This window comes from Bacillus rossius, chromosome 1 (genome assembly GCF_032445375.1).
Source record: "Bacillus rossius redtenbacheri isolate Brsri chromosome 1, Brsri_v3, whole genome shotgun sequence".
NCBI classification, from domain to species: Eukaryota; Metazoa; Arthropoda; class Insecta; order Phasmatodea; family Bacillidae; genus Bacillus; species Bacillus rossius.
Window position 1 is genome coordinate 254,749,793 of NC_086330.1, and position 17,584 is coordinate 254,767,376.

Below are 17,584 nucleotides of genomic sequence, written 5' to 3' on the forward strand. Positions count from 1 at the left end.
CCCGTTGACATCCGCTATCTTCCCGTCGCTATCTTCTCGGTGTCTCCGCCCGGCTTCTTTTACGCGCCAGCGCCGTGGGACGCGTCGCAATTCGATCCGCTGCTATCTCGCCGCGCCGGCTTCCGCACGCAGCTGCGTCTCCCACGCTCAGCCCTGCCGCGCCGCGTCTCTGCCCGGCCCGCTCAGAATTTAATAAAAAGTTCGTAAAAATGTTCAGCATGAATTTCTTAAGAAATTGGCCACACAAATTGGGTGACACTTGTAGCCCCGGATATCACCCCCGTGATGCGGGTTGCGTTGTATTCTCAGGGAGGGGTTCAGGCCTCGTGGCGGGGGAAATTAACACTATCCGAGCTACAATGATGTGTCGACAGTTTGACCACAAGTATTTATTGAGCCCTTCTCGCAATCTTATGTACATGGGCAATCCGCGGCACAACACCCGTCCCTCCGCGGAGTGAGGCTCGGCTGCAAGTGTTGGGGCGGGCAGGCGCCAAGTGCGGACTGCACCCCCGGGTCTTGTATGCGCTTGATGAGCTGTCTCTGCCCTTTCCCTATGATCGCGAGAAACTTATTAAGTTGGAACGCCGTCGCCGGCGACGTAAAGTCCGGTTCGTTGCGGCATGCACGTGTCCGCTGAATGCGCGGAATGTCCCGCCTCAAAGGAAACAAGAAAATACTTATACACAATTAAAATATTTACAATGGCGACCGACAACGTAACACACGTGATCGCGCGGTTCCCGATCCCCCGGAGCCAATCTCACCAGCCGTGGCTCTCGTCTTGCTGCGACACTCGTCTCCTGTACGACCGCCTCGCTCAGCCGCCAGATGACTACACCCCCTCCTGCCGCGTCTCCGCCTCTCCGCCCGTCCTCCCCCGCACTCCGCGACACGTGCAGCGCTCGGAGAGATTCCGGGTTTGGCCTCGGCTTCGTCGGCCGGTGACACCAATTAAAATAATACTTTAGAAAGACATATAACAATAATAAAATTACAAAAAATTACTGAAAAATAATACATAAAATAATACATGACCCATTATTACATATAAAAGTACGTTCTTAATATATACAAATTAAAATGTCACACTGTACGGGCAGGGGTGGTTCAGGAGTTGGCGCAGCATAACGGACTTTATGAGCAGGGGAGACACCTGGGTCGACGTCATGTTTTAATATTAAGTGGGTACAAAATTATTATTTCATTTTTTCTAATCCAAGTCATTTGTGCTCTTTTATAATCATATCAGAAGAGTCAACTGCATTCAGTATAAAAAATTGTATTACAGCATATTTGTTTTTTGACATTGTTAAACATTGCAAAACATATACCAACTTTCTATACACATCACCCCCTTAATCATGGACATGTAGCGTGTGATGATGTTAGAATCTGCCATGGTCACTTTTCTTCGCTAACATGCTCAAGCAGCTGCTCTTCACTAAGAATGATATATGAACATTGGTCACTTGTGTTAAACAGTCAAAATGTGACTCCTTTTATGCTGAAGACAATATTTATTTGCTTGTGTTTTGTAATAACTTATTTAAATATTATGTGAACCATTTGTATGTCTAAATTCAGGTGATTTATGTTTAACAAATTATTCCCTCTACCAAATTAATATTTCTGGTTGATCACATTTGTGAGTTACTTGTAATTTTAAAGTGCATAATGTTTTGATTGATTGTTACAGAATGAAGAAAACGAAGACCCATCTGCCCACATAGTTAGTGGAAGAGATTTCAGTATCAAGGCAGAGGGAAAAATATTTGTCGGAGGACTTTCAAGCTTAACAGAAGCTATTACGGGCCTTTTGGCATTTTATTATTCATGCAACCTGGAATACCCGAAGAAAGAAAAAAACTCTCTAACTTTCATTCAATTAATGGGCGGAATTGAAGGTGGTGCGATTGCGCAGAAAGTTTTTAATTTATTTTGCAAATTGAAAGCAGAATAAATTTGTTTTGTCTTTATTTTAGCATCTTTTTACAATTTTAATCGACCTACGTATTTCATTATTTAATATGTATACATGAAAGTTTTTATAAATCTGAACAAATTGTATCATTACAGTAAATATTATTTATACATTTTATCTATTGTAAATAAGTTTGTTTTCGACATGTTATGTTCAGTGATGTTCAGTTATAATTTAAAAAAAAAAATCTTTTTTATTTTAATTATTTTTTGTTTTGTTTCCTTCTGTTCTCATTCTTTGACTCTTCGTTAGACTCTGTAATTGTAAAAAAGTTGTGTATGTACATAGTACCTAAGAAATAAGGTTCACACCTGGATTAAAAAAACTATTAACTACTAATAATACTGTAAAGGTAAAATGTCAATAAAATGAATAAAATGATGACAAAACTATTGTAAAAGGTTATTTACATTATTGAGAGAGAAAAATATAGTTATTAAATTTTTTTAGTCCGTCTTAGCAGCAATAGAAAACTACTGTTAACACATTTTGATAAAAATGTTTTATTAGAAACATACTACAACTACCAAACACAATTTTTGCAAAATTTTAACCCTATATAATATAAAAGGAAGCAGGAATGGTTTTAAAATGACAAGGCAACCCTTATTCAATTTAAATAGTTCGAACTTTCATCTAGACTCATACTGAATTTTTTATTCATTGAAAATTATTTGAAGTTAAAAGGGGGTAAACTGATATATTTTATAAAATTGCATCCTGATAAGTATGGCTCAAATTACTTGGCACCATATTATAAAAAACAACTAGAAATTTCACTTTTGCAAGATTCTTCTATGAAAAGGGTAGGTATAGTTTATAGAGGATAATGTAAATTTCTAAACGTACTAGATCAGGGAAGATGAACAAATATGTAAAGTTTTTATTTTATTTTTATTTTCTGGTATTCGAGTTTAAAGCATGTGAAAGGAGTAAGTTTTGTTTTAACATCATAGCAAATAAAGCTGAATGTAAGAAATTGAGCATGAATAAATGGCATAATTATGAGGTTTTTTTTTATATTTAAAGTAAAGGGGGTGTACATATTCAATGTTTTCTGAAGTATCACCTCTTAAAGGGTTAGTATTGTTTAAAAAAGGTTGAATGATGTGAAATATAAAAACCAACATTACCAAGATAAAATTGATGTAAGCTGATTATAATTACCGTATTCACATCTAATAAAATGGAATAACTTTTTTTGTTAATGGACATGCCATGTGTATTTAGCTCTAAATATTAACGAAAGCATCCCTGTGGGATAAGATGGGAGGTAAAAAATTTGGGGAATTTGAGTAATATTCAACATAACTAAGTATCAACTAATTTATCAGAAGGAAATTTGTTATCTACCTTTAATTTCAAATAAAGATGCATTGTATCCCAACATTTTAAAATTAATGGAGGCATTTGTAATAAGGGTAAATTATTAAATTATTCTAATCATTGCTTTAACTATTATAAATGAGTGTTTGTGTAAACATTGGCATAAACTTAATTGAAATACGTGCATGTTTTACAATTAGTTAAATTTCTACCTCAGATGAAAAGGTTGTATGATTCCATCAAGGTAAAATATACCCACAAATACAATTATAACAGGAGTGCAAAACAGAAAATAATTGATAACAATATATTAATTTAATTAATCTGTAATTTAATTAATAATTAATATTTTTGATTAACCCTTTCTAACATTCCACTAACTTTACAAATGCGAAAATAACTTAGCTTATTACGACTAAACGGCTCAATGGATTGTAATGAAATTTGGCAAGGAAATAAATTATATCCTGGGGAAGGACATGGGCTATCTTTTGTCTCAAAAAATATTCTTGAAAGGGTTGAAAAAAAATTTCTTAATTTTATGTTATAGATACATAAACTCTTAGTGTCATTGCTGTATGTTTGGCGAGCAATAGCTGTGTGAAGCCATTGCAGTTTGGGATGGATTTGTCCATTAGTTAATATTTCTACTCAATTCAAATCATCTACAGCAAGGGAAACTTAAAGCAAACACGCTAACAATTATAAAAGTTCAAATATATTTATTTCTGTGAAGCCTCCAGGCATTACAAAGAGAAGCTAGGAGAAATTGCAAATCAAACCTTGGGAACAAAAAGGGAAGTCTTGTAAAACTGCAAAGTAGTCTTGTGAAAATACAAAGCAAAATCTAGTATAATTACGAAGCATAGTCTTGGGAAACTACAAAGCAGTCTTGTGAAAATACAAAGCATAGTTTTGGGAAACTACAAAGCAAAGTCTTGGGAAATTACACATATTGGGAAAATACTAAGCAAAGCCTTGGAAAATTACAAAGAAATGTCTTGGGAAAATACAAAACAAAGTCTTGGATAGTTACAAAGCAAAGCCTTGGAATATTACAAAGACAAGCCTTGGGAATTTACAAAGAAAAACCTTGGAATTTTGCAGAGCCAACTCTTGGGTTACTACAAAGTTAAGCCTTGGGACATTACAAAGCTAACTCTTGAAAATTGCAAAGAAAAACCTTGGTATATTACAGAGCCAAATCTTGCATTAGTACAAAGCTAAGCTTTGGAAAATTACAAAGCCAACTCTTGAGAAATTACAAAGCAAGGTCTTGGAAAATTACAAAGCAAAGCCTTGGAATATTACAGAGCCAACTATTGGGTAACTACAAAGCTAAGTCTTGGGAAATTACAAAGCAAAACCTTGGTATATTACAAAGCCAACTTTTGGGAAATTACAAAGCTAAGCCTTGGTATGTTACAAAGCCAACTCTTGGGAAACTACAAAGCTATGTCTTGGGAAATTACAAAGCTTAGCCTTGGGAAATTACAAAGCAATGCCTTGTGAATTTGCAAGAAAAATCATTGTAAAAATACAAGATCATATTTTGTACTTCGTTACAAAGCTCTACCTTGTAGTTCTACAAGAGATTTTCTTGGCAACAGGGTTTCCAAGAAATTTTCTTGTAAAAGTACAAAAATTTTTTTTCAGTGTATTATTAACTTCGCCCTCTCCCCCCTTCCTCAATACCTGGCTGCGTCCATGCTTGCAGCATTGACATGACACACTGACACACTGATATGCGTGTTTTAAAACCAACAGGCGCGTGCCGCCGGGAACTCTCTCCACGCGCGTGGTCTTTCACATCGTGTGACGTGTGACGTGAGACTAGGCCCTATAACCCCCCCCCCCCCCCCCCCCAACCCGGTACTGCGTCAACCGGTGTTTCTTGTGTTGTTTAACGCTCTCGTGTGACATTGGCCGGTTGTACCGCGCGGCGAGTCGCGCACAGAACACACTTACATGCAGAAACGAAAATATTAGCTAGTCTTCTTAACTTTATTTATTTATTTATTTATTTTGGCAGTGGGTGATGGTGGATATTTTCTGTGGTTGTGGACACTTTATGATTCAACTGTTCAGAAAAAGTAGTAGTGTCTTCATGTTTGAAACGGTGACTTTTCAATTGAATACGACTGATGTAATAATTATATTTGTGACTGTATTTTGGTTATATTTTATCTTAACATTGAGAAGTAATTTTGGGTAAATAAATCACGTTTTAATAGTGAGTGAGTGAGTGTGGATATGTGTGTGCGTTGTTTTAAAGATCTAAGCATACATAGAAACAGACAGACAGCGGGAAGCGACTTTGTTTTATACTATTAAATACATTATGGCATCTTAAAAAAAATTGAGGGAGTGTAATTATATACGCGCGTTATAAGTTACACTTACTTGGTGTAATAAAAAACTAATTTCAATTTTACATGCAAATAATTAATAGAAATATAATGACTAGAGTGGTAGTCTAAATACGGTTGGTAAAGTATAAATTCAGTCAAATAAAAAAAATATATATACTTAGTATTCAATATTAATATAAACAATCGAATAAAATTATTTAATTTAGTTAAATAATCGAATTAAAACTTAATAGTGATAATAAATATGCAGAATGTTTAGTCTTATTTTAAAACGATTTATTAGATAGTTATTTATGATTTTTAATGCAAATAAATAATACATACGGAAACTTAATCTCACTTGTATAAATTCACTTGAAAATATACTTCAATAAGTTTATAAACACAATTTATATCACTAATATTTACAATAAATAAATGCTTTTTTAATGATAAGGACCAGTATTCAATACAAATCACTAAAATATATAATATAAAACATAACATTTTTATTTGTATGTAGCCTTTTTTTATCCTGTCAGTTTTTGTTGCATGCTGCGCGCGCATAGTAAAAATTAATTCTCATCATTTTTTTTTCATAACGCGCCTAACGAAGTATAACTTAAAAAAAAAACTGTCTTCTAATATGAATATGGATGCTGACGGCGGTGGCATGTTCTGCCTGGAGAGTGAGTTTTGCCATGGTCCAGAAGAGTCTCGCACGGGCCACTGCAGATGGCGAGTGCAGTGGGTGCAGTGGGCACGTCTGTGTTGCAGGGCGACTGACATGCAGCAGCTGTGACTGCAAGAGCGCACAGTCGCAGTCAAGACAACGTGCCCCCACACCGGCCACTGTCCAGAGGTGAGTCGTTTGCTTTTCTCGGTCTTCAAGCAGAGAGAGCGAACTCGCTGCCAATCCAGTTCGATTCTCGCTAATGAGTAAGGCGCATATTGTCAAAGAAAAATTCGGCTAAGGTGCGGAGGGGCTAGAGGAGCATATAAACGTTGAATATTGACTTGATTCTGAGAAAAAAATTATTCCAAAGGCAACAGCACAGATTTATTCCGATCAATGCTTGTAAAATCACAAGGCTAATAAAGTGAAGTTACTGGACAAGAATTTAGGGCTCTAAAATATAACACAGCCACTAGTGAGCGCAATGGAAACGTGACTAGGTAAGTTGTCCCGCGAGACCATTGGGAGGCAAGGTGGAAACAACAGCCACGCAGAAGCGTGTTCAATACCTAACTACCTAACACACGCAGGTAAAGCTCAAACGGCAAAACGGCAAAACTACATATGAACAATTCATGGTAACTACACATATTGAATGTTTAACTCAGATATTACAAGTAAAACAATAAAACATTAATAATCATGTCACAATGCGTAAGCGTTACAATTAAGGGCGTAAAAATAATTGTAAAAAGCTTATACAGTTCGGCCGAGCACTTAAGGTGAAGCATTACAAATAGGACGTGTACTTTCAAGTTTAATGAACGAATTAGCGCCAACCGCAAAAACGCGACACGGAGTGGATCACGAGTGTGACAAGGGATAACATTATTACGAGATTGTCCAAGTGTCTTGAATGCCTCCAGGAGCAGCTGCCGTGAACATCATGGCAAAACAAACAACAGCACGCAGCCAAACTCGCAAGTTAACCAGAACAGAATTTTGATAGTGGTGGCCGAAAACTATATTTGTAAGAAAAAACCTAAGTTAATTTTACATAGTTAAGGTGGGGCCACGACACACCAGCAGCATACACTAAAACGTTACCTACCTTGCCGTGATTCATCCGAAGCTTACCGTGACACTCGTCGATCAAGGGGCCTCCCTAGTAGCTTCAGAAGTTAGCGGAACACTATGTTTTTAAAATAATGATGGGACTTTATTAATCGACACTACGAATCTGAAAATTTTTCACCCACGAGAAGATAATACACAAATTGTCTGTATACTTTTACATTTTTGTTTTTTTCTATCAAAATATGAAATAAAAAATCACCAACTTGTCCAACTTTGGGGCCATTTTATACTGCTTAGGAGAATGACAGAAAAAAAGTACAAGTCTAGAAAAAAAGATAATTTTTTTCTAAAGAAATTCATGTATTTAAAACATATAGTCATCGCTTTGAATTCCGAGATATCTTTTCCACAATTTCTGCAAATCCTGAAAGTTTTCCACCGTCTCGTGCTGCCGCTCGGCGAAGCCAGCTCGCAGCCCACAGCTCAGGTAGCCGGGTGGAGGAACACGTGGCCGGAGGGGAGGCAGGCTACCTGTGTGTGCGTGCGTGCGTGAGAGGGAGACAACCCACAACCGGCACCGGTAAAAGATAATCCCGTGACTGAAAGAAATTCTCAGAATTGCTTTTAGTGTGCCTCGCCACAGTACCATGTGCTCGACTTACTCTGTGACTATATTCGTGTATCTCTAAAACATTTCTTTTGTTTAAACTACAAATATCCTAAAGCTTACCATACTAGATCATGTATTACGAAATAAAGTATTGAAACTAATCAATCAACACATTGAAAGTTGTCCTACAAACTATTTATTGGTGGCTTTACAGTCTCGCTAGCTAATTCGACAAAATTTATATTTAATTTTTAACATGAAAATACACTTCATTGTTTTTCCTTTTATTTTTAATAAAAATTCAAGAAACAATTATTATACTACCCAATATTTTTTAAAATTATTTTAGTTTTCCAAAATGATTTTACACATCTTACAACGCCGGGGAAAAATTTTATACTGGTATTAACCAAATGGTTAACTATTTACAAAAGTTTTGATACTTAAAAATGTAGGTTTTATTTAAAATGTATCTTAAATTAAAAGAAAAATCGTATTTTGAAAACTTAATGTCATTTTGCTATGCTTTTTGGTTAGATAGATATCTGATTGTCTGCACTGTTTAAAAAATGTTCATGGAATGATAAATAAAAATTAAAAACTAGGGAAGTTCTATATTAAATAAGCTAGTCAGAATTATGTAAATGTTCCTCCTGGCGCAGGAATCACGAGGAGGATTGAAGATGAGGTCAGTGACCGATCGCTCACATATGTAGTTATGGATGGTACGTTGTTAATTACAAAATTCAAAAACCATTTTGAAGTTAAAAAGTATAATTAGTGGCAATGTTTAATAAAGATGACGTAAATTTTCAGATAAACTTATTTCTACAGCTCAATTAATTAATAAGGGCAGGAAATAATTTTTTTACAGCAATTATACAAAATTATTAAAATATTTTAAACCACAATTAATTTATCCAAAAACCAAAATTAAGTAAATATTGCCCACACATTACAACATCCACGAAAGAACCTTGCAAATTATTTTTGTTAGATGCATTATTTTGCATTTAAGTTCTTTATTTTTTTATACTTCACCTACTTATAATTGTTACATATTTGGCACATGGTCCGTCACGCCCAATTAAAGGGCCTGAATAAGTAGAACGCGTTTCTGATCAAATTGCACGCCTGTTACTTTACCTGCAACCCGGAGCGGTGTGAAATAAATTATTGTACATTCGTGACGTTGGCAATCAACTTAAATATTTATGAGTTAAAACCAAACATAACTATAACGGATAATCAAAGAAATTTTGAATTTTTGAAAGCTTGTTCTGTTTTTATATAGTACACAAAGCAGTTAAACCATAAATTATTTGTTGTTGAAAAAAAATAATCCTTAACCTTTCATGCTTTTTTAATTTATTTTTATTACCAGATATTTCCGTTTAAGTAATACTTATATATAACAATATAGCAATCTAGAAAAAAAATTAAGGTAGCCTTATTCCAAATATGTTATGATAGACGTTAGTTAACTAAGAATATAAATTCGCTTTACAATCACAGCTTGTACACAAGTAAAAAAAACATGGTTCTACTTACAGGCCGTATTGAACGTAGGGTAGGTTTATGACAAATACAACAGCAATAAACATATGGCTGAGTCTGCTTTCATGTACACTTTTTTTTAAGTTATCACTTTTAAAGCGGGTAAAGGGTACCTATCAAGTAGCTTAGCATTACCCAAAGTGAATGTCGTGCTCCAGAAAATGTTCGAACTATGTAATATTTGTATCACTGTTGCGTTACAGACCTGCAACGTTTTTCAGTGCGCGATGTCACTCTCATGTAAAAATATGCCGTGTTTAGCGCAAACGTGTTCGAATGAATCCACATCGAGCTGCCAAAGAATACCTATCGATGTCAGCAACATACATAAGTATACAAACCAACGTTTACAAGTGTATTCATACGTAAGTATAAAACTGGCGGCGGGCCATGATGCAGTTGGTTCTTCGCGTACAGTCCACTGACGGGATAAGAAGCGTCAAAGATCTTATATGGCTATTCTGTAAACTTGTATGTCATTTCACTGCCTGCTTTAGACAAACAACATCCATTACTTTTAGCTTTGGCTTGAAAAGAATTACTCCGGCCGGCTTTCTTATATGACTTATTTCAGCTCCTCGTGCGACCAGTGTGTATAATTTGTCCGCGGCCTTATCTTTGGGTGAAAGTTATTTGTAAGGGAAGTTGTATCGGTAATGTTCATCATGTATTACATAACAATTCGACTTAGATACGCACATGTGTTTTTAAAATATATGTTTAATAACTTGCAATACAAAGTATGTGTTGAATTTCATGTATTGAAATATTTTTTACATTATGTACGAACATTATAATCACAATATTTCATGAGAAATTTTTAAAACATTTTACAAAGCAATCTCTAATTTCTTCCACACCTCATGGTTAACCTTACTATTTTATTTCACGTTTCAGTTGATTTAAACTGTTTGGAATCATAATATGACGGACAATGAAGAATATTAGTTTCAGTAAATTTTATGAGAGGATTTACTTATTACATTAAGTATACCTCAATTTTTACCTCAAAGGAAAATAGTTGCATATCATTAAGTGATAAATATTTGTTTCCCATTAATATAGTTTATGAACATAACTTATTGTTATAATACCTACATTAGTTAAATTGTGTTTTTGTAATGCTCTCCTATTTCAGTAAAATTTTTGGGCAAATTGAATAGCATATAGTCGATCTTAAACATAAGCTTTTGGAATACATAAATATAATAAATTATGTTCTCGTGATTTTAACAATTAAATATTTCTTCGCATAAAAAAATTAATTAACTAAAAAATATTTCAGTAATTTATACTTAAGGACTAAAAAAATTTATTTTTATAATATAATAATATTGTATGTATGTATACTTTTCTGAAAAAAGTAGATTCAAGAAAACAAATTTTCTTTTTTTTAATTTTGTTCTTGAACTTACTTGACAAGCGATATTGAACTTCAACTTTATACTTTCGGTATAGCACTTTTCGATTTATTTTCTCCAAACGGGAATTAAAAGTAAAGAATAAATAACATTTTCCTCTATAATTATTGCAGCCGTATACTGAAAAGTTTAACTTTCCTTTATTTGCATGACGCGGAGCTCCTAACTACACAAAATTTTTGTTATTTATTTTGAACGTTGTATTTATGTTTCCTTACAAACTTAAATGAACCTCTTAACATTTAATTTCATCAAAAGTTATACAATATAAGTATCAAGTTAAAATATTTTTAAGTGTAGTTGTGGCTATTTTGTTGTTGAAAATGACACTCTTAAGTTTGAATGAAAGTGAGATATGATAAAATTATATTTGTAGTTAAAAACAGATAATTCATTTCAAATTAAATCTTTTGTTACATGCATATTTCCAAATAAATTTGACAATATATTAAATTCTATGCATTTGAATCTATTCGTATATTCTGCAGCATTAATTCCTATAAGCAAATACTTATTACGTACAATGTACTTTTAGTCCTGTCGTATAGTTATGCAAAAAATTGTATCAAAAGTATTGTTTCTTCTATGCGGTTATGGTTTAAAAAGAAAAAAAAAGTAATTTAATTTATTTTTAAATTCGGTTGTCAGTAAGAACACGTATTTAGTGTAATACGACATATATTATTCTTTTTATTAAAACATTACTATCGATAACTCTATTTTAGATTTATCTGTCTATGTTATATTTCAAATTGATTCTTTTTCTTCGGCTTATGACAGCAGCAAATTTTGTTTTATCGCATATGTAATGTTTTTATGTTTTGCATATTATAATTAATGAGTTAGTATTGTTGGCGGGTGAGGCTTTTTCACAAATGGACGGGTTCTTGGCGGCTAGCAGGTAGGACGCGTGTATTACGCAGGCTGGATAGGGAAGTACGACTGCGGGCGAGCTACATGATAGAAGCAACGGGAGTAGTATCACTCGGCTATTTGTATAGGTTGGGATAGCTGTGCGAATGGTAGAACAGACCACGGGACTATGGTGAGGAAAAAGGTCCCAAGCTCGACATCCCGACGATGAGACCGTTTACGAACTGTCGATGGATCATCAGGAAAGTTAACAACTTCTTCAGAAACTTGAGTCCCTCTTTCAAAATTCAGTTTAATACCTGGAGATGACTATATTCGGTGTTCTACCAAGCGAAGCATACTCTTAATTCATTACTAGTTGATGTTTAATATTTTGACGCAAAATAAAATTGTGAATCAGCTTACTTTGCTCATGCCAGGTTTTACAAGTTTTGTCAAAGTTAATTAAATGAATAAAAACTGTGTCCCTTTGTTGCTGGCTACCCGCAAGAAATTATCATGGTGAATAATAATAATTTTAAGTCGACATGTCATATTATGATTTTTATGGGATTGTGTTTTGGTAATGGTGTGTGTAACTGTCTTGTGTATTTTATTACATTCACTTCACGTAACGAATTGTCTGAACGTAATGTTATTGTTTGTTTGTTTTAATATTTCGTTTTATTGAACAAAGATACATAGTTTGCCACTTCGAGCGACTACAGAAATGACAATACAATTAGTTTACAGTGTTCCAAACATTTTAGTTTCCTCTACTGTACATGTGGCGAATATTTTTTATGTTATGTTTACTGAAACCATTTTACGCGCTAAGTGAGATGTTGCGATTGAGTAGAAGGGAAAATATGTCTTAAAACCCTGCGTAATGTTATGAATTCCATTCATTTGTTTACTCTGTGATCCGGAGGGTCTAATGTTAAGACTGAATACATGTGCACTTCCTCTATGTAGAGTGGCTTCATTGAGATGAAAGCAAAGCTCACGTTGATGAAATACTTATTAATTAAAAAATTAAAATGTTGTTTTATGCTTCAATTTCTGTTAGTGTCGTACACAGATTAAAAATGTAATGCAGAGTTCCTCAGTTTTATGTATATTGAAATTTGCTCATGTGTAGTTATTAAAAGCATAAAAAAACATATATGACGAATTGTTGTGTATTATTTCCATTAGGCGTTACCATGAAAATAGATAAGATTTTATCATTATGTGAAATCTACATTTTAAATGTTGGCGTTTAAATATTTATGAAAGTGTGTGATCTTAAAGCACTATTTATCTATTTAGGAAGTAGGTAGTTTCTTTGATTTTAGAAGGGTTTTTTAAACAAACAACTAAATTAATTCAAAAATTTGAACTACTGCAAGCAAAAAATACTTTATTCCATTTTTATTTTAAAATTAGCCATTGTATTCTACCTTGCTTACACTCTATTATCGAAAAATATATTTTTTTGACAGAGATGAATACCGTAAATTAATACACAAAACATACATGTTTTCGTATGATACAATAATAGCTAGTGACAGTGACGAAACCAAAATTATTTTGATAGTTTGTATAGAAAATCCCCAACAGTAGTGGTGGTATATTTAGGGATTTCTTTGTAGATGGGTACTATTCCACAATAAAAAGGAGTTATCGTCAATTATCAAAGCAGCCATATTTCGTATCTTCTTTGACAGCCTAAATACAGCACCAAATGACGTACTTGGCTAAAAATTAATTCCAGCTGCATGCGTAGATTCCGGGAGGAGGGGAGAATCTCAGGGTGGCCCGAACCTCCCTGAAATAAAAAAGTCCGTCTGAGGGGGACCGCTTGCATTTGCAAAATCTTCACGTTATCCCGTGGGCCTCATGGGAATCCTACAAATTTTCGCCCGTGATTCCAGCTATACATTTCACTGACACCTTGAGCACAACAGTCAGTGCACACTGAGTTCTTCCATACCACCCGCACTTGTCTTCGATAAAATCTGAACTCAGGTGGATTCAGCGTGACTGACTAAGCCTGCAGTCTGAATCCACCTGTAGGCCGCTGTTGCAACAGCTAAGAAATTTACACTGTTCGTAGTGAACAGTCTGTATGTAACTCGAAACGGGATTCCAGTTCATTCGTGTATACTTATTCATCATATTATGCAACGTTAAAGTCATTAAAAAAATATGCAAAAATAAAATAACATGCTAAACATGTAATAAGAGCCAGAAAATAATAATATGCAGTAATATTTAGTGTAACTAAATATGACGTGAACCCTAGAATACAAAGTTGACGATGTGTCGTTGGTGGGAACACTTGTTTGTTCCTGACATTTTTTTTCTTTACAGAATTTAAAAGTAAATTTGACATGCACTTTTTATTCAGGAAGTAAGTTAAAAATTTATTTGTGGTTATTGCTATTTAAAAAGTTGATTTGTGTCTAAGAGTAAAAATAATTAATATTATTTTCATCATTTTATTCCCAGTTTTATTACTCAATTATTAGTAGGACGTGATTTCTCGTCGCGGTGCGGAATACTTTTATGAATGAAAGCATAACTGTTCGTGCAAAACCATTCATCACACAAATGTCAGTTCGAAAGTATAATGTTGGAAATTTTTTTAATGATATAATTTTGGCATTTCCCCCCCCCCCCCCCCCCCTGAAAACACAAGCTAACACATCGATTGTTGGTGACAGCATTTTTTGTAATGTATGTAAATCTCTTAATTATGTAGAACGTTAATTAAAAAATAAAAATACATGTTTTAAACAGAATTGACGATTGTTTGCATTTCATGGATATGAACTGGATCGCAACACTAATTTAATGTTTCAAGTTAATAAACACTGTCAGGAAGCAAGCAAGGCAATGCGAGAACATTATCCTTTTGATTGAATGTAGCGAAAGGGAAAAACAGTCACCTTTCTTGCCACGATCTTGTTCGCAGATAACGCAGGTATAAGTAGTAAATGGACTCCACACAATGACAACCCTCCCATTTTTCCGCCCCCCTCGCTGAAACGCCCTCTCCCCCCTCCACCACGGCGCAGGCGACAGGCTCAGGTATATTGCCCCGCCCAACCACTGGCCGTAGCACGTGGCCAGTGGCCCACCGCGCTAAAAATATTTACTAGGGAGGCCCCTTAAAACCAGAGATTAGGGAAATACACAGAGCGAGTATAATGTCCGATTCCTGACGAAGGGGGCCAAGCCAAAAGGGGAGGGGATTTTAGTATACTACACGTAACAATATGGCGGCCGTTTGTTTACAAATGTATCAGCTGTACCTGTATTGGATGTTAAATTGGAGAAAAATGTTAACTCATATAATTAAATTTGTCGTTTCGGACTTTAATATATATATAAACATATTAACCAGTGATATATTTATCTAATTTTCTTCCAAACAGTTTAACTAGAATTTTTAATAAAATCAGACTAGAACAGCTGCTACAAACATAAACAAACGTGCGCCCTACTGGTATGTGAAAATAAGAATAAAAAAGGGGGGCAAAAATTGCTTCATGTTTGACGGCTAATGCTTCATCTGTATCCTTTCCTAATCTATGTTTAAAACCTGGTTGAAGACGTCCAAAGTTACGCCCTCGACTTTTTATACCAAAAAATTATACAAGCGCGCTTTTCGTGAATCACTGGGGATGGGTGGTAAGGGAGGGAAACATGGGGAAACAAGGCATGTCGGACTGGGGTAGTGGGATTGATAGGGGAGACAGGGAAACGAGGCATGTCTCCTGTTCGTTTCTTACCGCTCATCTCTGTCCCACTACTCACTCGTCCGTGCACATACAAGACTGCCCCGTTGCCCCAATCTTCGCACACGAATCGTATCGCTCGCTGTCTGCTCTCGCTCACCAAGGGGTCACGCACCCTCTTTACTTCACTGCTCACAGGTCACTCTGACAATATCGCCACCAGACACTATCACTCCAGCACTACTTGCCGCAGGCCGGCCTCCATCTTAAATACCTGTCAAGTCCCGACCTGGAAAGGTCTCCTAGCCCTCAGAAGTGTCACATCATCAGAATCCCCGACTTGACCCTCGAATGTACAAGAACGATGACGTCCTAGTTACGCCATTTCACGCAGACGGGGTTCTGGGAACGTGCGGAACCCTCGAGAGACATGGAGAGAGGCGCCGCTCCTAATGGGATCATCGCAGAGGGACGGCGCTACCTGTCCAGGAGGTCGGGCCGCCTCGTTGCCTCGTGTCTAGAATATCTTTTTATATATACATATATATCCATATACAAGCTGATGGTAATATATTTTAAATAAATTAAAATTTGTTACACTTTTTGTTTTTATTGCTTAAGTATTTCTTTATTAAAATAGCAAGCTCATTAAAAATAGATTTCCATACTTAAATTGTTTTCTCTAAAAGACAGTGCTACCATCTGCTTTATGGTGTAATTATACTGACTATCATATAGCTCGACATTTTTTGTTAATATATTAATAAAATATTTTAGATTTTAGATATGGTGATTTTTTGAATCAGAATAAAGTTAGAAGGCATTTCTAGGACGAGATTTTTCTTCTTTTTTTTTTTTGGGGAGCTATTTAGTTATTATTGTTGCCAAACTGAATTTCTGATGTGTAAACATATCTTAGCTCACAGTATACGGTATTTGGTAGGAGTAATTTTGTGAAAATTGAATGGAAGTCGATGAACGGAGATGTGTCACAAGGATGGCGGACCCACGTGTAGCAACATAAACCTGCATACAATCAGTTTGGTAAACATTAGGAAACGTTAGGACGTATTGATATACGAAATGAAACCTTATAATAGTGATACTACCCTGGAATATATTTTATGTGAAATGGTTTATACTTTCATGAATATCGTTTGAGTATTTTCATTGAAAATATTGTAGTTATTATATGATTGTGCTAGTCTGAAGTATGGACATATAGATGGGTCTGGCAACTTACCTTCATTCTCCGTCCGCTTATTGAAGCTCGCGGCGGCCTGCGAACTAACGGCGCCAGTAGTAGTGTAACCCATTATTAACACTGTGTTAAATGGGATTTTCTAATAAAATTGGGCATATTTTTAAAACTCTTTCCTTTTAAACTTCGGTTACAGTTTAGGATTTTTTTTTTATGTATTTGGCAGCTTTGTCAGTGTTAAATGCATAGCAATAACTTTGCGCAGTTGTCAGTTAAAGGTTGGAGTAATGAGAATGCAGATCCCAAGCAAACTGAGATCTACCATAAGAAAGCTGGTTTTAATGTCAATTGCGTATTCAAGAAATATTATTTGTTTGCTATACATTTTAATCTTCAAGCAAACACAATTTTATCAAATGCAATTTTTGAGATGTAGTAATTCCTTTAATGTAAGTAAGCAAACGATAATTTTGTTTTTTGTCATGACCTAAAGACCAAAATATACTGTTTATATTCAAGCGTTTCAATTACATGTAATGGAATTTGTATGCATTATAATTAATGAAATATATTATATTCCATCTTTAAATGAATGTAATTTTTCAATTTTATCATTTTCAAAATGGACTTTGTGCCCAGAATGTAATTTATATAAATAAAATTCATTTCGAGGTATTACTTGATATGTTATAATTTAAAGACTTTTTAAGAACATAATTTTTTTTTCACTCTCATTTATGGTCTCTGCAAATTTCCCCCCGAATGTAATGCTATTAAGTTAAGCTAACACATGTGGTGGATTTC

The 17,584-nt window shown here is 34.8% G+C and overlaps 1 protein-coding gene across 3 annotated transcripts in view; it reads left to right on the forward strand.

Annotated features, from left to right (window-relative positions):
* Positions 1-17,584, forward strand: part of LOC134527484 (beta-1,4-glucuronyltransferase 1) — a 365,036-nt gene that overhangs the window by 209,691 nt on the left and 137,761 nt on the right. For 2 of the 3 annotated variants that reach the window (XM_063360195.1, XM_063360193.1), the window contains exon 4: positions 6,439-6,523. The exons of the other annotated variant lie outside the window; for it this stretch is intronic. The gene's annotated coding sequence lies outside the window, so the exon portion shown is untranslated. The remainder of the gene's footprint in view (positions 1-6,438; positions 6,524-17,584) is intronic. 3 annotated transcript variants of the gene reach the window in all.